This window comes from Balaenoptera musculus, chromosome 1, assembly GCF_009873245.2.
Source record: "Balaenoptera musculus isolate JJ_BM4_2016_0621 chromosome 1, mBalMus1.pri.v3, whole genome shotgun sequence".
In the NCBI taxonomy this organism is placed as follows: Eukaryota; Metazoa; Chordata; class Mammalia; order Artiodactyla; family Balaenopteridae; genus Balaenoptera; species Balaenoptera musculus.
The window spans coordinates 78,029,039-78,052,968 of NC_045785.1; the positions used below are offsets into that span (position 1 = coordinate 78,029,039).

Below are 23,930 nucleotides of genomic sequence, written 5' to 3' on the forward strand. Positions count from 1 at the left end.
TTCTTTAAATATTTAAGTTTTGTGGTTGACAGTCTGGCTGAAGTTGGGCATAAGAGATCTAGAGAACTGATCATACTTCATAGGTTGTTTTCCCCTCTTTTCTTTCCTCTTTTGCTTCATAGAGGGTATAATGAGGATAGCTATCTGAAAGATGTGTGTATTTCCATGATTGTCTTAATTTAAATTATCAGTATGCTGAAGTTATGTGTGTAAGAATAATAAGAAAATGATAGTTTGATAAATGATGAACTTCTAGGATTGAGCTTTCATTTAAGAGTCTGTTATTTGTCATGTAAAAAATACGCATTGTAAATATTGAGCAATAGAACAATTCAGAGATTTCATGAAGCAGTTTAAATAAGTTCAGATCCTTATTTTGTCCTTTCCTAGAGGCTTTTGGACTTTTTATAAATTTGAACTAAGGTTATATATCTACAAATTCCAAAATGGTCCCTCACATTTCAGCACTGGAGAAACAGACTTGTGGTAATATACTTCTGAATATTAATAAATAATATCAACTCTAATAGAATATGTTTGAGCTTTGATGTGTAAGTTATAGTAAATGTCCAATTATTTGTTGTTTATTGGTTAGAATAATTGACTTTTCATTTTGTTGCTATGGAAACCTTGTCTTTGCACTCCAGCATCAGGAGAGTCCATTTTACTATAAATTTTTGTTCTGGTATATGTTTTCATTGTGTTAAAACCTCATAGAACTCTATACAAAATTCTACACTTAGTTTTGGTTTGTCCGTTTAAGGATTGGAAATCTTAAATATCAGATCTAAAGTAAAATTCTTACTTATCAAATCCCTAAAAAAAAACCACTTGACTAAATCTTAAAAAAAAAAAAAGTGGACCTTTCCTTTCCTTTTCTTTGAAGTTAGCAAGATGGCAGATAGTCTTTATTTTGCTGTACTGTAATGGTAATTATAGAAATGAAACTGGTGTTGGTTGGTTACCTCATACAAAATAAAGAGGAAGATGTTGAAAAAATATGAGTAATATTACTAATAGCAATATCACTCTATGTTTGTGAAGCATTTTTGAGTTATAAAGCACTTTTATATGTATTATTTCAGTTGATTCTTAAGATGACCCTTTTAGTTAGGCATAGGGAGGAATTATTATACCCAGTTTACAGGTGTTCATGTTTACTCAGCCAATGCCTGCTTTAACCTAAACCGTTATTTTCTGACTCCTATCCCTCATTTTAGTACTCTATACAATTCTAGTTTTATTAACTTTTAAAGTTGTAATCTTTTTCTTTACTATGCTTAAAAAATGGTTAACATTTTTAAAGCTATTGTAAAATTGAATGTCATTTTTTTTTTCAAGAGAACAGAACAACTATAAAGGCAGTAAATATATAGTTTGCCACCTAGTTGTGAGTATTCACGGTAGTATCAAAGTCCTTTGTAGAATTTTTATAACATAAAAATACTGTAGAGGTATAGTGATTCCAGCAGTAGTAGTGTGTAACTTCTGGAGAGTTTATCATGGTTTAAAGTTTATACATAATTTAAAAATCATTTAAAGAATTTATTACTAATGAAGTTGAATGATGTTTTCTATATTTATAAATTATATATGTTAAAATAGGCCAGTCATGTTACCCACAATATCGACTTGCAAGGTATTTTATGTGCATGAGACATATTAGTGCACTGAAAAATTACTCATTTTATATCTTTTAAAGGAATAATATATATCTCTCTGTTAAAATTTAGTCTGCCCTTATTTCTAGTTTGTTTGTGGGGGCAAATATCTTACAGTAATAAACTGCTTTAAATAAAAACGTTTTTAAAACACCTTAGAATAAACTTCATTTTATAAGCCCTTTTCCACTTGAGCATCTAATAACTTTCCTAAAATATTTTGTTGTAACGTGTTAACACTTCTACTGATCATAGCATTTGGGCCTGAATACATTCAGATAGATTTGTGAGAAAAAGGATGATCTATTTGTTTTTGTTACCTACATTAATTTTATCCTCCTTTCTTGTGCCTAAGTAATTTCTTATTAGTGGTAGTATTCTCATCCCTACCCTAGTTTTTCCTTGCTATGCTCTTTACAATCTGAGAACTGTACTTTTATTATACCCTACCACTAAAATAGAGTTCATCTTATCTTCTAAGGAAGGTGAAAATAGCTATACAGTTAACTGAATGTATTTCTGGGTTCTGTTTTTCTTGTTGCTCAATATGTGACTCGCTCAAGGCCAGCTCTATTGCCAGTGCCTAAAACCAAACCAAACCAAACAACAAAACACTAAGTATCAATACTTCGCAATTCAGCTTTGACTTTACTCTGTCTGACCTTGTGCCTTCTTAAAAAAGACAATATTCTCTGTCCACCTAGATCCTGTAGAAGTAAAATGCTCAGCTCTTGGCTATAGTGGGATAATGTAATACAACTTGATTCCTAATGGGGTTACGCTAACTATTTTTCAGCAAATGTGATGTTTTCTTCTGTAAAAAAAGCACTGTATTTCCTTTTTTGGTGACTTTAGATTTCTAGTTAACTCTTTTATCAGAAGTACTTATTTGGTCAGATTATGATGCTTTTAAAAAAGTTTTTTAATTGTGGTAAAATGCACATAACATTTACCATCATAATCATTTTTAAGTGTATAGCTCAGTGGCATTAAGTACATCCACCGTGTTGTACAACTATCACCACCATCCATCTGTAGAACTCTTTTCATCTTGGAAAGCTGAAACTGTACCCATTAAACACTAACTTCTCACTACCCCCTTTCCTCAGGTCCTGGCAAAAACTCTTCTACTTTCTGTCGCTATGAATTTGACATATAAGTGAAATCATGCTGTGTATATCTTTTTTGTGACTGGCTTATTTCACTTAGCATAATGTCTTCAAGGTTCATCTTTGTTATAGCATGAATTTCTTTCCTTTTTAAGCCTGAATAATATTCCATTGTGTGTATATACCACATTTTGTTTATTCATCCATTAATGGACACTTGGGTTGCTTCCTTTGATGCTCTTCTTTTAATATATATTGTACTGAGGTATTGTACCTAGTTGTGATCGTTTGATAGGGTATAACTGTTGTTCAGTGCAGTAGCCACTAGTCATATGTAGCTATTAAAGTTGAAATTAATTGAAATTAAATAAAATTTAAAATTTAATTCTTCATTCACATTAGCCACATTTTAAGTGCCCAGTAGTCACATGTGGCTAGTGACTGCCATGTGGACAGCATTGATATATAGAACATTTCGATCATCACAGAAAGTTCTCTTCAACAGTGCTGTATAATGAATGCACAGGCTTATTTTAATACCTTAAATTTAAGGAAGACAGAAAAGTCTCTTGTGGATTATGGAAATATTTTTATTTATATTTGAATAAAGAAATGTTTTAGTTTTGTTTAGAAAATAATTATGTCTGTTTAAAGACATTTTTTGCAGTGAGTCAAGAGGTTTGGGTTCACACTCTGACTGGAAAGTATTAAAGTACTTTGTGCTGAATGAATGTTAAATTGGTTTTCAAGTGAAGTAAACAATGTCTTAGAAGTTTAATATATTAAAAATATGTAAAGTGTATATATCTGTATATATCAGAGATTTACAGGAAAGTAGACTGAGTTTGAAATCATATTTTATATCCATTATTCTGTTAGTTAGGAGAGTATGTGTTGTGTTTGCTTTTAGGAGTTGGAGTTTAATTATCTCAGGTGTAGAAGACAGCAAACGATGATTAGTAGTAATTTGTTCAGTTTCTTCATGTTGAGATCTTAAAACAACTTATTCTAGAAATTCTGTATTTTAAATTTTAAATTTTATTTTTTTATCAAGATATAATTGCCGTATAACATTGTAATAGTTTTAGGTATACAGCATAACAATTTGATACATGTATATGTTGCTAAATGATTATCACAACAAATCTAGTTAACATCATCATCACACATAGTTACAAGTTTTTCTTTTCTTATGATGAGAACTTCCATAAGATCTCTCTTAGCTACTTTCTAATATACTATACAGTATTGTTAACTAGAAATTCTGTACTGTATTCTTAAGCATTTTTACTATCACTGAAATTAGATGAAGCTTTTTTTTTGCTGACAACCTCAAATGCCATCTTTAGAGAACTGGAGGGGCAGGTGGTGTGTGTGTGTGTGTGCGTGTGTGTGTGTGTGCGTGTGTGTGTGTGTGTCATTCCTTTTATTACTCTGTTGTGTGTTTTTATTAATACCAGTTTGTTGACTTATCTTTTTAGATTACTTTTTAAAAATGTATCACAGGATATTTTAAAATGCATGAAACTGTTTTTGAACCTGCTGGCTGTGTTTAGAAATTATTTTAATTGCTGAATAAGTGCTTGAGCTTGAGAGCTCATTTAAATCTAGCATTTTAAAAGTAATTTTTAAAACTTTTTATTAATTCCATGAGTATATTATTTGAAAGACTGTAAGCCAAAAATAAAATTCCTCATTTCTTAGAATAATGGTTCATGTATTTCTTTTCAGAAGTAAAAGGAAATTGATCTAATCTCATTTTTAAAAATCTATCAAATGACTTTTTCCATATCAGAACTTTTAACTGTTATTGCATTAGTTTAAAAACAATTTTTAGTTAGAACTAGTATTAAGGAGCAAAAACTTAGACTGTTGTTTGTTCTGATCTTGTAGAAAGAGAAGGGAGTGATATTGACAATAAGCAACTCTGGAAAAGATATCTTTTTAGGCTTAATTATTGGAGTTGAGCTAAGAAAGGATACCAGTTCACATTCCAGCTCTTTGTAAAACAGAAACTTTTGTTTTTCTGTTAATAACTTGGCTTTCTGCAGTTACAGATAATGAGCTGGTGTGATAATGAGAAGTGGCTGAAGCTGAGGAAAGTAGATAATTTTTAAAATCTAATGTATGTAGATACCATAAAACACCTACAAATAGCAAAAAACAAATAACAAATATTTAGTTCAGGAAAGAGTTATAAAACCAGAATTTCACAGTTCACTATTTGAACACTAACATTTTGTTTTTATCTGGTGATACTTGCAACAAGTTTTTTCATATCTAGGCAAGGATATAATTCATTAATTCAGTCAATAGGAATGCCATTGTGTACCTACTGGTGTAATCATATTTGAGCAAATGAATTTTGGTATTATTGTGAAGTTAAAATAGACACATTCTCTTTGTTTCAGTAGTCCCCAAAGGAACGTTTTAAAAAAATTAATTTCAAAAGTTACATTATTAAGACATGTATTTGAGAGGCTGTCCCTGAAAGGTGATTAATTCTTATGATTCAGGCATTGCCAACTAGACACTGTATGAAAATTTCTTATTCAGAACCTTTCGTTTATATAAAAAGAACAGTTTACTTAAGGGCTTGCATTGTTGAAAGGATTATGTATCAAACTGGAGCCATTCAGTTTAAAGTACGCTATTTATAGCTTTAGAAAACTGATCAAAATTAATTCTTATATTAGTTAATAAAAAATAATTTTTAAATGTCCATGGAATATAGAGCAGACGTCGCAACTAACATGCCTTCGGGATCTAGGCAAGTAACAAAATAGTGAAGCAGGTGAATGTAGGGAACATACACACAATGTGGAATCTGCAAGTATAAAAGCAGTTGGTGTCAATCATTTCTTGGCTGTGGTTGTTTCCATATGGGCTCTCATTGCCTTTTTGGGGGGAGATATACTCTAAATTTTAAAATATTTGTTTAAATTCTTAAAAGACTTCTAATCAAACAAGACATGTTTGTAGGACCATCTCTTCCACTACAGTAATTTGTCTTTATTAAATCAAATATTGAAGTGCCTACCATATTCAGGTACTATGTTAAGAACTATAGTATATACAAATGAATATTGGACCTGGCCACTACCCTTTAGAACAGCATTCTTCAATAATACTTCCTGGGATGGTAGAAATGTTATATATCATTTTGGTTATTGCCCTATATAGTAGCTACTGGCCATATGTAAATTGTGGCTAGTGCAACTGAGGAACTGTCTTTTTAGTTTAATTTAAATTTAAATATACACAGCTGCATGTGGTTAGGGACTATTCACTGACAGTGGTGCTCTAGAAACTAAATTCAGTTGCTAAGACCATCATGAATAGTTACCGGTCCAAGATTTAAATTATATTTCAGGATAGCAATGGAAGACATGACTGGAGGTCACACGCAATTTCTAAGTGAGTTGTACAGGCAGTTGCTATAGGACTTCAGAGAAGGGAGTGGTCACTTTAGGATAAACTTTAGGGAGCAGGTGAAATTTAAACTGGCTCAAGGGATAGGTGGAATTTTATTAAGAGAAAAAGATGTTCCAGGAGAGTGGGATAATGGGAACCAAATGCATGCAGGCAGGGAAAATTAAATAAAACTTCCTATTTTTCATTTAGAAGGCTGCCCAAAATTATGTTTCTTGGTTTTTTTTTTTCTATTTTAACAGGCACATTATTTAATAATTGAAATTGGCCTTGATACATTTGCTGGTTCTAAACTTTTGTCAACAGCTCAAGAAATAAGGCATTGTGCTGTTTTTATTCTTTGAGGTCAACAGCCAAAAAGATGTAAAGAATGTAAACTTTTAAAAAATAGCTTTATGAACTTCGACTCAATTTTGCTGTGAACCTAACACTGCTCTAAGAAATAAAGCCTATTTTTAAAAAAATAGCTTTCCTTTATATCATATTTACTCCTTTTACTTAGAATATGCAGATTTCACCACTTAAAAGTGTTTTAGTCAGTTATGACTTCTTTCTCGTATGATGAAAGATATTTTACCTCAAAGAGCTAAGAGAAAAGCAAATGAAAGCTCTCAAATGCTTAGTTTTCATGAGGTATCGTAGTTTCAGTTGAAAACTGTTTCTGTTTAATAGTTGTTGGATCTTTTCTTTGGGGGAATTTAACTTGCAGCATGGTGTTTGAAATATTTTGTATTCTGTTCATGAATACACCAATTTAAAGGGATGACTTCTTAGGTAGTTTAGCCGGGGAAATCTTTGACTACTGATGCAGTGATATTTTGAGTAGAAAAATGATTTATGAATTAAAATATACTAAAATCCCTGTTAAATAATACCTTATGAGAGAGAGAGCATTTCCTTGATTATCTTATATAAAAGTAGCAGTACTTCCCACCCTACCTTCCAGCACTCCTCATCCCCCTTCTGCTTCCTTGGTTTATTTATGTAAATTACATGAAATAAAGCATTTATTACTTTATGTGCCTGATACTTAGTGGGCACTCAATAAGTATTCTTGTCTAACCTTCCTCATCATCATGAGTAACCAAATTCTTGTCTTTTAAAATGTATAGTGAGAGATACTTTTTAAAGTGGTAGTTTTAATTTATGCTAATAAGATGGTAATTATTTTCATGTATTACAATAAAGTCTAAAGCATGCAGATAGTTTTATAACTATTTTTAATAACTTTTTCTTCTCCTTCCACCCCTCACCTCTGGTAACCACAAATCTGATCTCTTTTTCTATGAGTTCATTTGCTTGTTTTTGAAAATACAATTGACCTATAACACTATGGTAGTTCTTGTTACACAACATAGTGCTTTGGTATTTCTGTACATTTCAAATGATCACCCCGATAAGTCTAGTTAGGATATGTCACCATACAAAGATATTACATAGTTATTGACGATATTCCCCAAATTGTACATTTCATACCTATGACTCATTTATTTTGCAGCTGGAAGTTTGTACTTCTTAATCTCCCTCACCTATTTTTTTCCTCCCCTTCGCCCCCTCCCCTCTGGCAACCACCTGTTTGCTTTCTGTATCTATAACTCTTTCCATTTTGTTGTTTGTTCATTTGTTTTATTTTTTAGATTCCACATATGGGTAAAATCACATAGTATTTGTTCTCCTCTGTCTTATTTCACTTAGCATAATACCGTCTAGGTCCATTCATGTAGTTAAAATGACAAGATTTCATTTTTTTATGACAGAGTAATATTCCATTATATATATATATATATATATATATATATATATATATATACACACACACACACACACACAGACACACACACATATATATATATATATACACACACACACACACACACACATATATATATACACATACACACACCTCATCTTCTTTATCCATTCATCTATTGATAGGTGCTTGAGTTGCTTCCATATCTTGGCTATTGTATATTGTATAGGCATAGAGAAATAAAATTACTTGTTCATGTTACATAGCAAGTTAGCCCAACTGGAATTTGAAACTAGCTCTATCTAAATCTAAACTGATGCTCTTTTCACTATATAGTTTATATTTTAATATCTTAAGCAATTATAGAGGTTTACTGTTGAATTTTGTAATAAACATTTTCCCCCATCACAGATGTGATTTGATTTACTATAGAATTCTCGGAACAACATAATATGATAAAAAGCTGAGGCTACTAGTCTATAGATCCATAAAATATTAAGTGAGATGGGCATATATCAATTTAGCCTAAACTCATTTTACAGATAAGAAAAATGAGACCCAGAGAGGTTAAGTGATTTGTCTGCCATCACTAAGTAAGGGAGCTGAGACTAGAACCAAGATATCCTAACTTGAGTAGAGATTTTTTAATGAACAACCTTGAATTTAATAAAAGGAAAATATGACCATGTCTATAATAAAGGAATAAGATAATTAAAAAGGCTTTCTCTTTTTTAAAAAAAAATACCTTTCTTTAATGAAATCTTATTGACATTCAATAAACTCCACATATTTAAAATACACAATTTGATAAGTTTTGGCACACCTCTACACTCATGAGACCATTTCTGCAATCAACAATGAACATGTCTATCACTCCCTAAAGTTTCTTTGTGTCCCTTTGTAATCTTGCCATTACACCCTCTTCCCCAATTCCCAGGCCTAGAAAACTGCTTTCTATCACTATAGATTCATTTGCATTTTCTAGAGTTTTACATGAAAGGATCTTACAGTGTGTACCTTTTTTTTAACATAACTTCATACACTCCACATAGTGATTTTTGAGATTCTACCATGCTTTTGTATATAGCAATAGTTTGTTCCTTTTTATTGCTGAGTAATATTCTATTGTATGGATATACCACAATTTGTTTATCCATCTACCTGTACATGGATATTTGGGTCGTTGCCAAGTTTTGATTATTACAAATAAAGCTGCTATGAACATTTGTGTGCAAGTATTTTAGTGGATTTATGCTTTTATTATTCTTGGGTAAATGCCTGGGAGAGAAATAATTCATTTTGGTATGAAAAATATCTCATTATTTTAACTGCATCTCCTAACAGAGGTTTGGTAGTTTTTCATTTGCTTATTGTCCATTCTGAATTCTACCTGGTTGTATTTTTTTAACCAAAATATTGAGGGAAAGCAACTCTAACATTTCACATTTGTTTATCCCAGAGTGCTCTAGATAATGGCAAAAGTAATCCATGAATAATTTACATTTGAATTACTACAGTACTTGGGTCAATAATTGTTCTTATATTTTTCTTTTGATGCATTTTTACTTGTTTTGTATATTTGAAGGAAATCCAGCTTATTGGGCAGTATATGGGAACAGAAGTTATTACCATTTGGTTACATTCAGTAGCATGACTAACACTAATGCTGATTGACAACCTGGAGTGGGGGAGGGGAATCTCAAATTATTATTATTGTTATTAAGTGTTTCCTTTATACATAATGCCTTAGTGACATTCTATAGATCTGCAGTTATAGCCTACCTGTTATCCTCTAACTATGTTTTTTGTGGTTCAGCCTGTCTAACCTGTAGTTCTTGTGTTAATGGGAATAGATATAAGGAAATTAGTTACGGCTATTGACTGGTTCTCTGTAGGTTTTTGTTATCTAACCCCACCCATAATGGAATATGTCATTTTATAAACTCTGTTCTATTTGGTAGTAAAGAATAGGATAGCTTGAAGTCTTAGTGTGACTTTTTATCTTCCTTTGGGGTGCTCCTTATACCAGTGGAAAAGTTGGTTCTTCACTTTGGAGAATGTGACCTAATGTGTTGTGATACGATATCAAATCATACTTCAAAATTACCAATTTTAAATTGTGATTAAAATGTAGTTTTCTTTTATTATGTATTCAGTTATATTTTAATGTCTTATCAATGGGGAATGAAGTATATTTTCCAAATAAAGTATTCTTAACCCTTTAAACATATGAAGCATTGATTTTTAACATTGTTTTTAGAAATTACATTTATGTAGTGTATGTCACATTTTGCTGCCTGATTTACATAGCATACATAGAAAATTTGACTCTTTCTTGAAATACGTAGTACTCCTTATTCCTGTACCAGATGACTTTAGTGGTTAGTATGATTCTTTTTTTTTTTCTTCTTCTTTTTCTGTCAAGTATTACTTCTCACTCAGTATGTCAACTTTGAGCAGCCATTTCTCCATTCAACAAATATTGACTGAGCACTTTCTGTATTCGAAGCATTATTCTGGGGCCTGGTCATAAAAGAAGGATCAGAATGTTTAATAGTGATCAAATATACTTCCTTCTCTCAGGGAACTTAAACTGCGGAAGGGAAGATACACGTTAAGTAATTATACAGGGATATTGGGACTTCCTGCTAAACTAAGATAATGAATGGGGGGAAAAAGGAAGCATACAATCCCAAATCATCATGACAGCAAAAGTTGTTTATAGGATTCATGATGGATATAATGTAAAGTTTGAGTTAAAATTAGAACTAAATGACTGTTTTAGAAAAAAAAGATTGAAACACAATTTAAGAATTTGCCATGGGTCTTATAGCAAATCAGTGACAGAACCATGACTAGAATTTTGGTTTTCTTATTCATAATCTCTCTCTTTCTGTTGCCTTTAATATCCTACCTTTGCTTAATCATTGTGGATAGTTTTGGTTGTGAAAAGTGTTTCTGTGTTGGAAGCATGTGAGAGCCTGAGATTTGCACATGCTATTAAAATAGGTATGATTTTTAACTACATTTTTAAATTGAGATGTCATTTTTACCAATAATAATTTTAGTAGTATTAAATAGGAGATATGATTGAGCTGAAACAATGATTTCCATATTAATGAAGTGAACTTAGATCTGAGCCACTACTTTATAGGAAGAGTGGCTTGATCATCTTTGTATCATCAGTGTCTAGAATAGAACTTTACACATAGTAGACATTTAATAAATTGCTGCTGAATGAAACAAATTTTAAAACACAAACTTGTGTGCTAAGTTATAGGACAGAAGATATATGAGAGTTCCTACCTGTCAAGATCCGAATTATGGTTTATATCTGAACAACTACTGTTGGCTACTGCTACTTCTTCCCATGTATGTTTTTGTAGTACCTCATGGAATATGACTTTTGTAGGAAGAACATGCTTGCAATTATGATTATTATATACTACTATAAAATTAAGAGAACTAAGCACTCCATATTCTGAATTGTTAAGAATGGAATGTGTATGATTCCTTCAGATGGGTAATAACCAGGGTTTGTTATGAATTATTAAAAACAGTATTATTAAAATAATATACCATAAAGTATAAATATTTTAAATTAAGGCTGTAATTCAGAATCCATTTAAGACACCAACTTGACTCGTAATACATTTGTGCCATTTTAATTGTTTTATCTGATATATTAATATTTGTGGACACCAGCTTTATAATATGAGAAAAAATCAGTGAGATACTACTAAAAATGTAGTTAAGTAATAGCTAAGAAACTTCATTTTTAGGAATTATAAAAGAAGTTTATGTATTACATTGGTCACAAATTTAAATATATACTTAATGTTTCTTATGTATTGAAATATACCCAGTAACATGGCATTTAAACTTAAAAATTCTTATCATGTTTTTAAGAAAATGTACTCTCAGAGTAGAACAATTTTAAGAGGTTGAGAGGCCATTACCTTCAAAATTCCAGACGGGGGACTATCCTACATAAGACTTCTGTAGCCTTCCGAAACTACTTTCTCAGTAATGAAATACAGTATCTTTACTATTAGATAGCGCTCTCCTTTAGTTTTTTGTATCATTCCGTCCTCATTTTTTAATAAAATGTTATAGGCATACCAAAAGGTACATAGGGAGTAATAAAACACCATTGTATTCACTACCGATTTAAAGAAATACACATTAACAATACAGTCGAATGAAGCTTTCTGGATACCTGTCTCTGACATTTCTTTCCCTTCCCATCCCTCCACCCCCAACTACTATACCAAATCTGGTATATTTATAAATCATTTCCTTACCAGAAGTTGTTTCTTGATGAAATCTCTAGCTCTGAAACCCTGTTTTCCTTGTGTCATCAGCAGACATGAAGACCAATATGAAGGACAGTCGGAAGGTTGCTCTTGTTTCCTTTCATGTACCACATTTCTATTAATTTGCCACTAAAACACTTTATCACTCACTAATTTTTAACTTGTTTCAACCAAGTCTCTTGGCTCTCTTATTGTTTCTATTTGTAAATAGCTGTTACTTATCTTGCATTGACTAATTAGTTTTACTTCCTCAGGGACCTTCTTTTGTATTCTGTATAGTTTCATTGCTGTGTTCCCCAGGCCCAGCTCTGAGAAACTGACAACTTGTTCTCTATTTCTTCATCCTAATCAGTGAAATAAAACATTTAATGAGAGCCCCAGTCTGATTCCCTCCTTCCCTCCTTCCCTTTTTCCCTCCCTCCCTCCCTCCCTTTTTCTCTCCATGTCTGTCTGTCCATCTGTCTATCTGTTTACAATCTTAGTTTGGTTGCCTTTTATTGTATACTTTCAAACAACAAGAGCATTTCTGGGCTTTTCCTTTGCAGTCTTTTTTCTCTTAATATCTCTTTATTCTTAAGCTCCCAAATTCTTAACACTGTGCTTGAAGTAGATACGCTACTATGTTATCTATTTCGTTTATGCTTAGTCATTCTAAAAAATATTTAACACTTTAGCACATTGGAGTTTTTGTGTGATAGATCTGCTCTAAATTAAGCATGACAAATAAAAATTAATTTTTGTCCCATATTTTCTTCATTTTGATATCCTACTATCCTTTGCCCACTTTTTGACTGTTTTTAGTAATAATGGTAATAATTGAATAAATGAGAAATATCAGATACCGTGACAAAGATTTTTATATTTTACTAATTTAATCATTTTATATTCCTTTGAGACAAAATCTTGATTGATCTTGATTATTCTGATGTCCTTGTAGGTGTTATTATTTTATTGGAGTCTTTTGGCTTTCTATTTCATAGTATCTGCCTCTGCCTGGTCACTTCTGTGCCTATCGTCTGTCTCTATCCTATTGTCATCTTCACAACCAGAATTTCCAAATATTTCCAAAATGATCCTAGGAGGTGATAAAGTCCCTAACAGAAGCTCTGGCTAGGGGAAATGACTTGTGGTTAACATTTAGAGATGAAAGAAAAATATAATGTGTAAATAGCCCTTTAAAAATTTCTTTTACCCTTTGTTTTTAAGAGTTTCAGTTAAAGTATAATGGTAATAGGTGTTTGAAACTATTATCATTATTTCTTATACTGTTAGGACTGTGGACACAAAACAGGGTTTGTATGTTTTATCTCCTGGGAAGCTCAGGAATGGGGGAGGTTCAGAATGAAGATCAACTGTTTTACCTTCAGAAATGTGAAAACAAATAGAATCTAGGCACTGAGAAGGATTTGTTTCTCTGGTCATCTGGAGCTCTGCTTAATATAATTTTTGAAGTTGTTTACATTTTTAACATGGTTGATTTTATATAAAGGAGGTATTCTGGGAAGTCAGTTAATCAAGGTCTTATTGTATGCCTTTTTTGCGAATATGGTATATTTTCCTTAAAAGTCTTTTTTGCATATTAGGCTCCTAAGAAATAGCTAATAGCTGGAACTGGTTGACAAAAGGCTAGACCTACATGGGTCCTGAACTTGGGGTGCTGGGATGGGCTTAGGGATCTGTGAACCCCTTAACCTCCTGCCACTGTGTGTGTGTGTGTGTGTGTGTGTGTGTGTGTGTTGCACACATGGAATTTTCTGAGGGTCCATTGCTTCCATCTGGATCCCAGAGTAGATCTGTAATCTGTGCCCCGCCTCCCACCACCTTCACCCCAGTCCACATAAACAAAAAGATTTTGAGAACCACTGCTGGAAAATTGGTAAAATTGATCAGTGGAATGGTGATTACACTATACTAGTTTTTGGTAGCTCTAGTATCTGTCACTTGGTAATGAAACCTAAAAGGTTCTAAGAATTTGAATAAATAAAGGAAAAAAGTAACAAAGGAAAGTTAACCTAAGTCATTAAAAGAACAGTTACTGACAAAATTTAGATTTTACTCACTGCATAATTTTTTTTGTGCTTGAATATATATGACTTAATTGAAAAGAACAAAGATTTGTGTCTGAAAGCCCTTTCCATATTATAAATGTGAGGATTTTCTTGAATTTTGACTCTAGCTGTTTGTTTCAATACCTTCCTTTTCTTTTTACCTGAAACTTTTTCTATAACTAGAGCTTTTGGTGGGGGAGGGTAGAGTTTTGGGTTTGGATATGGGGGGTTGCTATTCTACTTAGGAAACTTGAAGCATATTCTTTTTTTTTAATTCCCTTAAAAATATTTATTAATTAGCTATGATGTACCAGATACTATGCTGGGGACACAGTAATGAACAAGACAGATAATGCCTCTGTACTTAGAGAGGGCTTGTCCTATTGTCAAGCAGGGAAGACAAGCTAAGTTGTTATAAGCAATATGATAGGGTATGTGCATGCTTACTATGGATATCTCACAGGAGCATCTAAGCAAAAATTATTAGATGGTATTGTGTTTTTATCTTTGGTGTCCACATGGTCATTGTCAGTACACAGAAGTATGATTGATTTTTGAGTGTTCTTGTATCCTGTGATAGTACTGAACTCTTTTATTCTAGAAGTTTCTGGTAAATTTCTTGGGATTTTCTATGTAGATGACCATGTTATCTTCTAATAGGGACAGTTTTATTGCTTCCTTTTCAATCCGTATGCCTTTTATTGTCTTACTGAAGTGATTTGGATGCCCAGTACTGTATTGGATAAGAGTGCTGAGAGTAAACATCCTTGTCTTGATCCTGATCTTAGGGGAAAGAATTTAGTCTTTCACCACTACATATAATGGTAGTTGTAAGTTTTTTGTAGATGTTCTTCATCAAATTGAAGAAGGTCTCTATTTCTAGTTTACTGAGAGTTTCTAATTATGAATGTATATTGAATTTTGTCAGATGCTTTTCCTGCATCATTATGAACTCATGTTTAGCTTAATGTAGATATGGATGTCTTTTTTTTTTTTTTAAACCACTGTATGTCCAGTGTTGAGTACAGCATCTAGCACATGTAATAGGTATTCAGTAAATATTTGCAGGATGAATGGATTAATCATGTTTGGCCAGGATGTGGGACAACTCTGGTTTAATTTAGTGAGGTGTCCATCCTTAGATCATTCAACTGTGGCCACAGATCTATAGGACCATGTAAGAGATTGAAGACCTCACTAGAATCACATGGTTTGAGTGAGATAAGAAATATTTCTCAGGGCTTCCCTGGTGGCACAGTGGTTAAGAGTCTGCCTGCCAGTGCAGGGAACACGGGTTCGAGCCCTGGTCTGGGAAGATCCCACCTGCCGCAGAGCAACTAAGCCCGTGTGCTACAACTACTGAGCCGGTGCTCTAGAGCCCGTGAGCCACAACTGCTGAAACCAGCGTGCCTAGAGCCCATGCTCCACAACAAGAGAAGCCACCGCGATGAGAAGCCCGCGCACTGCAACGAAGAGAGGTCCGCGCACTGTAAAAAAGACTAACCCCTGCTCACCACAACTAGAGAAAGCCCACTCACAGCAATGAAGACCCAACACAGCCAAAAATAAATAAATAAATAAGTTTATTTAAAAAAAAAATTTTCCCAGACGCTAAGGGGAGAAGAGTATGCAAAATAAGATGAAAAATTACTAGTGGCATCCTTTGGAACAAGGGTGGAAATGTGACCCTAAATTCAGTTCTGTGGTATAAAATGAGATTAGAGTGGTAGAGAACACAAACACTTATAGGGGAACATTGGTCTTGATATTGGAAAAAAATCATATATACATAGATCTGGAATTACAGGTATCTTTACTAAATTACAGAGATAAAATTTCATGTTTCAAAGCAGGGAGCTAGAACTATCAATATTATTTGGGACTCTTATTTGTGGTAAGGGAAAACTTAAGTCAAACTAACTTAAGCAAAAAATGAATTGGTTGGCACTGTGACTAATAAGTTTAGGGGCATGGGGGTATGTTTGCTTTAAGCATGTTTAAAGATGTAAGGATTTAGATGCTCAGCCTGTGTCCTTACTGATTTTTTTTCTCTTTAATTCTCATGGTTGCTTTTCTCTGAGTTAGCTTTGTTTTCTGGCTATCTATGGTAAGAAAAGCACTTCTTTCATCAGTAGCTTCAGATTTGTGTTGTCTTTGCAGCTCCTGTGCTTAGGAGTGGGATTTCCATATCAATCCCTGGAAAGGGCATTGGAAAGGGCCTATTTCAACCACATGACTATTCCTAAACCAATCACTAAATCTGAGGATTGAATACTCTCACCCACATGCACCTTAGGCTTAGTTTTGTGACAGGAATGGTGGAGAAACAAGGCTTTTTTTTTAAGCAAGTCTGTTTTTAAAAGTAATGACTTTATGTTTTGTTTTGTTTTTTACGAAGAGGATTGTTGTCTCTATCTACATCTTCTCAAAGTGTTGGGATGGAGAGGTATAAAGTGGGAAAGAAAAGGAAAATTGTTTTTTCTTTTTTAACATAATGATAATGTTATTAACACCCCCATCCCTACTTTTTATCTATTGAGAGTCAACAAAAAGTAATTAATAATCAAAATTGAAGAGACTGCTTAGAGCTATCATTATGGCTCTAAGAGCTATCTTGCCTGGATTGCTGCAGTAGCCTCTGTATCATATGTCTATGGTAGTGTAATAAACTCATCTCAGAATTCTGTGGGTATAAGAGGTGTTTCTTCTGCTAGTCTTGCCTGTGCTCACTTATGCAGCTGCATTCAGCTGGTGGCTAAGCTGGACTGGAATGTCCACTGTGGCCTTCCTCACGAGTCTGGTGCCTCAGCTGGAATGGATGAGACAGCTGGAGTGCTTTGGTTCTCTTCCACATGGCCTCTCTCCACATGGTCTCTCTCATCCTCCAGGGTCCTCTCTCTCTAGCAGAATAATCTGGACTTCTTTAAATAGTAGTTGAGTTTTCAAGAAGGAAGACAGAAGCTATGAGTCCTTTTGAGGCCTCTTCTTGAAGCTCCCTGCCCATCATCAGAATGTCACTTCCATTACACTATTAATCAGAGTAAGTCAGAAGGCTAGCTTTGAGTCAGTGTGGAAGGAGGCTACGTGACAATATGAACATAGGAAAGCAAGATTCATTTGAGTCCATTTAGTAACAATCTACCATAGCTTCATAGCAGTTTTCCCTGCCCCCTCAAATCTGTTAACACAGGAGGTCATACAACATCACTTCTCTCCCTAAGCCCTACACCATTTCATTCAGAATAAAAGCCAGTCTTTATATTGGCCTACAAGGCCCTATATGATCCTTAGTGAGAGAGGGATTTATAGTTCATCTGAGACAAGAAGTCCAAAGTAGGCAGTCTAGGACTTGTGTAGCAGTTCAGTAAAGCCATTGGGGTCCTAGGCTCTTCCACTCCGCTTTGTCATCCTTGTTGTTTCTGTCCTATTTGCCTATTACACCTTTAGGCTTTGGGTCTGCATTCTAGGCAAAAACAAAGGGAAAATTGGAAGCTTTCCCCAAAATCCTGGGCTTCCCTTTGCCAGGAATTGTCATGTAACTACTTCTAGCTGCAAGGGAGTCTGGTGAAGTGAGAATTTTATCTCAGCACTTTGTTGCATCTACCAAAATGGATATTTCCTTAGTGAGGAAAAGGGGTAGGCTGGATATTATGTAGGCACCCAGCACTATCTCTCAGTACTATGTGCCAGGAACTATACTATTGCTATGAAAGCATACTTCTTATTCCTAGGCATAGCCATTGTGAGACTTAGAAATAATACAGTCAAGGTAGTTGTAATAATTCCCTTTTACAGAAAAAAGAAATTAAAGCTTTAACATGGTTGCAGTATCAGAATTTATACATGGCCAGTCTGACTCCAAATACTTAGTTCTTTCCATCATACTACATTCTAACTGAGCTTTCTGTTAAGACACATGCACAAACACACACACACACAGACACACACACAATAGCCTACATTTGTGTAAAGCTTTACTGCTTCTTCAGATTTTGTTTGGCTTTCATGTCTGTCTTCTTTAGTAAATTGAATACCTGAAAGAAAGCAGGATTGTATCATTTCCATTAGCTAGCATTCAGTGAATATTTTGAATAAAGAAATTTTAAAGAAACTAAAAGGTGGGAGAACCAAACATAATTTTGCAGATGGGCGAACAGGTACAGAGATGGAATAACATGCTTGGGTTGCATAGCTAGTGACAGAGAGCTGGTGTAAGAACTGGTTTCTTGCTTTCTGGTGAGAGCATTCTCCCCTTAGACACAGAAGGTTGGATTAGGGTGATATGAGAGAATAAGAGGAAATATGTCCTGCCAGTACCCCTGAATTAAGACACATAATATCCCTTAATTAATGCAAATCAATTAGGTCAAGGTGTAGTTCAAATAAAGGGAAATGGATAAGAAGGTGGTATGGAGTAAAAGAGCACCAAACTAGGAGTCAGGAGACTAGTATGCTAAACCCAGCCAGGTCACTGACTTTTCTTTGTGACCTTAGGCAAGTTGCATAGCTGCTTTGAACCTGCTTTCCTCAAAACTAGAATCAAAGGAGTTACGCTACTTGATCTTTGAAATTCCTTCTAGCTAAACAGTGTATGAATCATTGTACCCAGTGAGTTTTTATGGGTGCTCTAACATTTCTTGTCATCTATCAGGTCAGACTGTTTTATATTTCTATAATATAGAGAAAGTAACAGCTTTTTCACTTCTTTTCTGGGAACTTGGCCAGTGAGAAGTAAACATCCTTTCCTGTCTCTCCCTAAATGAAGTACTTGGTCATAAGTGACAGACTATTTTCTTCATTTTGTTCTTTGAATCTGATCCTGTTCTTATTTTAGTGTTTTTCTTAACTTCACTGTGAGTTTGTTGAAATGTAGTAAATAGAAAATGTCAATTTATATTTTATTCTACAGATCAGAATTTCGTTATTTCATAAAATAAAAATAGTTGTATTTATCAAATATATATTAACACATTTGCATACTTGGAATACTTGACTGGCATATGACGTGGTCTAGTTATAATGAGTGGAATGTGTAGTCTCATCCTTTGCAGTAGAATTGTATTGACTCGAAATAACCTAGTTAAATAATAGCAAATATACTGTAGAGTGTAAAGTATCATTATAAGCTTTTGCATTTGCCAAAATTGAAATAAAGTGAAAGTTACTTTTAATGTCTTTAAAAAATGTAATTCCCTCCTATTAGGCAGTATATATTAATTGCTAAAAAAAAAAATTGAGAAAATATGGAAAACTTGGAAGAACAAAATAAAAATCTTATATTTTTTACCCAGAGATAATTATTGTTAATATTTTAATCTCTTTCCTCCCAGTCTTTTTTTGTCCATTCTTATTTTAAACATAATTTGAAATAAAACTGTGTACATAGTAGCAATACATTGAGCTGGACATACTGCTGACGAATAATAAAGAGTATAAATAAAAGAAACCTTTCCTTATTCCCTAGACTGTTTGAAATTCTTTTGTTGTGACACTTATATCCTGAACTTTCTCTTTTCTCTAAGTTGGTTTAAAGCCCTGCTACTTGTAAGTTTTGTAAGGGAGTCTGTCTGTGCCCAGCATATATTATTTTAAAAAGTATTGTATTTACCATTCTATATAGTAATAATTCCTAATTATCTTATTAGTTTACATTTCTAGAATTAGAATTACTGGGCCAAAGGGAATCACTATTTTAAAGATTCTTGTTACATAGTTCCAACTTTTATAAAGTTTTACAGCTTACATCTGGATTATTGCCAACATTATGATTAGAAAACTCTCTGTCAGTTTAAGAGGTAAAAATGGTACAGTTTCTTCTGCCATAGCACAAGTTTTTTTTCTTCAATAGAAGTGAACATATACATGAAAGTAAGCAGGGGAATGATGTAAGTGTAACATGGGCACTGGGTTAGTTCATCTGTCATTTCCCCAAGAATGTTAATAGTTTGAAGCAGCTGGTTTTTAAATTTTTGTAATTTTGGAGAAAGCCTTAGCAATATATGAAGATAAAGGCTGAAAATCCTGTAGAAGTTTGATAGTTTGGAGCCTCTGTTGTTATTAAAGAATAGTTTTCTGTTGATCTAATTATCATTCGTTTGTAGATAAAAATGCTTTTTCTCTCTGTTTACTTTGTAGTTGCTGCGTTATTTCCATTTATCTTATTTGCAACTTGGTATGACCTTCCAGTCTAAGGATACATCATGCTTTAACTCTGGAATATTCTCATCCATTTATCTCTTCATGTAGCACTTCTCCCCCATTGTCTTTATTCTGTTTTTCTGGAGCTCTTACTACGTGGATCTTGGATCCTCTCATTCTGTCTTCCATGCCTTTAAATTTCTCATTATCGCTGTATGATGAATTCAGAGTAATTCCCTCAAGTTATCTATCTGCCAGGATACTAATTCATTAGCTTGGTCTAATCTGCTATTTTACCCGTCCACTGAATTTTTAATTTATTTTGGTTCCTTTGAACTCTAATTTTTACTCTTTGTTTCTTACTCATTGAAGTCTCTATTCCTTCTTTTATTTATTTAGCTACTCGAAATCTACTTAACCTAAAAATCATTTCGATTGTACTACTATAAATCCTGAGTGTATTAATTTCACTAATGGTTTCCTTGTTTTTGGATTTGGCCCATCTGCTTTGAAAGACTGAGTTAAGGATATAGATGATATAAAATACATTAAAAATAGGTAGGATTAATCATGAAAGAGTTGAAATATTTTTAAACATGATGGTGGATTTAGATTGATAGTGAAAGGAATAGGGTATAAGAAAGAAAGACGGGGTAAGAGAATATAACAGCAAAATGTTAGATTAATTTGACTAGAATGGAGTGGCTAACTAAGCTTGTTGATTTCAGTGATAAAAGGTTTGAGAATTAATGGGATTTCTTTTGTATATATGATTGGTAGAGGATCATGAATACTACTAGTTTAGTTTTATGTTTAGGATTACTTTTGTGTTTTTTTCCTTTCTTATTTTTATCTCTTTCTGAGCATATTAATGAATTTAAAAGGGAGTTTGTGATTAGAGGTTGGATCTAACTTTGCTTCATTTTGAAAACATGAGAAAAGGTATCTACTGTTTACTTTTGGGGGAGGTGTGAACTTTATTATAGAGTACAAAGAGTTGAATGGTGGATGAAAGGGTAAAGCTTGTAAACATAAATTACTATAATGTTACTACTGCCTCTAGTAGAACCTACTGAGACAGAGATTATCACTGAAGATTTTCACTGCTTAAACAGCTATTTTTTTTTTCCTGAGGCTGATTTATTTTACTGGGTCAAGAATATTATTACATTGCCTAGTACTGATTCCATTTATGATATAATTGCTCTTATTTTTTTTTAGGGTAGGGACATAATTTAATAGATGGAATATCTCATTTCAGTTGTTCCAAATGCAAGAAAATTATATTTTCCAATAACTTTCACAGTTTATTGCAACTAAAATTTTTAGGAAAGGAGTAATAGAAAGTACTGTAACCTTTCCTATCTGCTGTCAGGGGGCATAGTTTATCTTAAGTTATTGATTATGGTTTATGTATCTCCTCCTTTCCAAAAGGTATTTGAACCATGTCACAACAAAAGATGGGAGTAAAAATTCAGGCCTTTTAGGAAGAGGAAGCAAACATGCTAACCACATATGATTTATATCTAATATCTATTTTAGCCAGTATAGTTGCTATGATTGAAGTATCAGTTTTGCCTTAGAGCTTCCTGGAGTATGAGTTCTCTTTACCAGAAAGAGGAAAGCATGACTTCCTTAGCAGTGATAGATTTTCCTGAATTCTAAAAGAAGAATATTAAATAATGTAATCAAATCATTAAGAAAACAACACAGAACCACTCTGCCAGGCATAAGCTCTGCCCTCAAATTGCTCACAGTCTTTGGAGTTGTCAGATAAGGAAAGGAATACTTGTTTAAATAAAGTCCACATTATCAGAGCACACAGGAGAGAGGCATTTAATCTAAATTCTTAGAGAGGGCATAGGCAGGAAATTCTTTCCTGGGGAAAAAATTGTGGTAAACTTTGAAACAAAGTAAAAGTTAACTAAGAAAAGAAAGGACTAGGAAGAGATAGTTGAAGAAAGAAGGGAAAATGATGCATCCCAAAGGTGCAGCATGCATAGTAGCTGAGCCAAAAGAGATTGTCTCTGGCAGTAAATTTCTGTAATTTGATATGATCGGCATTTAGGGAGCAAGTTGAAAAGTGGGAGTTGAAGTAGCCAAGGGTAACTGTTTTTTGGTGGTTGTTTTTGTTTGTTTTGTTTTGTTTTTAGCAGCCTTTAAATATTAGTACCATGATTTTCAAGCTCTGCAACAAGGCTCTCTGGAGTGCCTCAGCAAGCTCTCAGGATGCTGCAGTATATTTTTAAAATTTCAGGGAAACACAGTGACACCATTTGTTGGATACCATGTGGACTAACTAGAGTCAGTAAAGTTTCAATATTAAGGATATTCTACAACCCCCTTGTACTGGCAGAATAGGATGAAGGTGGGAATGTCCAACTGATTTCAAGTTTTGAGAAATTGTGAAGTACCCAATAGCAGACATATATCCCATTAATAAGTAACTGTGGCTATTAAAGAATGAAATACAAATGTAATTTTCTTTCAATTTGTATTATTTCAAATAGCTACTAAGTTGTTATAAGTATTGATTAAGTTATTTGGACCTTACTACTTAATAAATGGAATTGTTAGGTATTTCTTTCTATGCATCATAAAGAAAAAATTACTGAGACACTTAACGTTCTGGCTTACTACCTAATATTAAAGTACAGATTTGTGAAAGCAATTCATGTAGTGTTTTCTAAGTTTATAAAGATAGAAATAAAAATATCTAGAGGAATGCATTTAGCTAAAGCTTTCTCATTTAAGAATTGTTTGCCTCCGTTCCCTTTACCTGAAGCTAGACAATAGAAATTTGGGATTTTATCTTTTGACAATAGTCATATGTTTTTGATAATCAGACAAAGGTGGATTTATAAACTTTGGAAACTGAATAAATGGATTGATAGGACTTATAGTCCATTATAAATAGTGAAAAGCCTCGACATTATTTTGGCCCAGATAGGAGATCATTCTATGTTCGTATAGATAAGAATCAGAAATTTAAGGCCAATAGGTGTAGATCACCAATTTCAGGAATTCTTAATCTAAGATCTATGGTACCTGGAAATAGTACATACAAACATGAAATTTTCTTTGTTCTACTCTTTTTTTGTCAGTTTCAAAGGGGTTGTTGGCCCTAAAAAGGTTAAGAACAAATTTATACATCAACTACTTCATTTTTTGCATAGTATGCCTGTTGGCACCAGGTAAATTGGTACCAATGCCAAGACTAAATCCGGTATCTTCCCATCCATTAACTCACTGTTTTGCAAAATACATGTTTTTCAGAGGTGAAGAATTAGACATAAAGAGTATTTGCACCAAGTATTTAAATAGAACTTACTTTATGGGTGTGATGAATTCCCAAAGAAGTTAAAGAAAATCTTTTAATTACTTAGGTCTGTGGTTCAAAAGATACATAAAGGGTGCACAGTGAAATGTAAATCTCTTTTCTGTGTCCTTCACAAGCTCGATTCTTCTTCCCAAAG

The 23,930-nt window shown here is 33.3% G+C and overlaps 1 protein-coding gene across 1 annotated transcript in view; it reads left to right on the forward strand.

The window, feature by feature from the left end:
* PKN2 (protein kinase N2) overlaps positions 1 to 23,930 on the forward strand; it is a 135,511-nt gene that overhangs the window by 12,476 nt on the left and 99,105 nt on the right. The window lies entirely within an intron of this gene.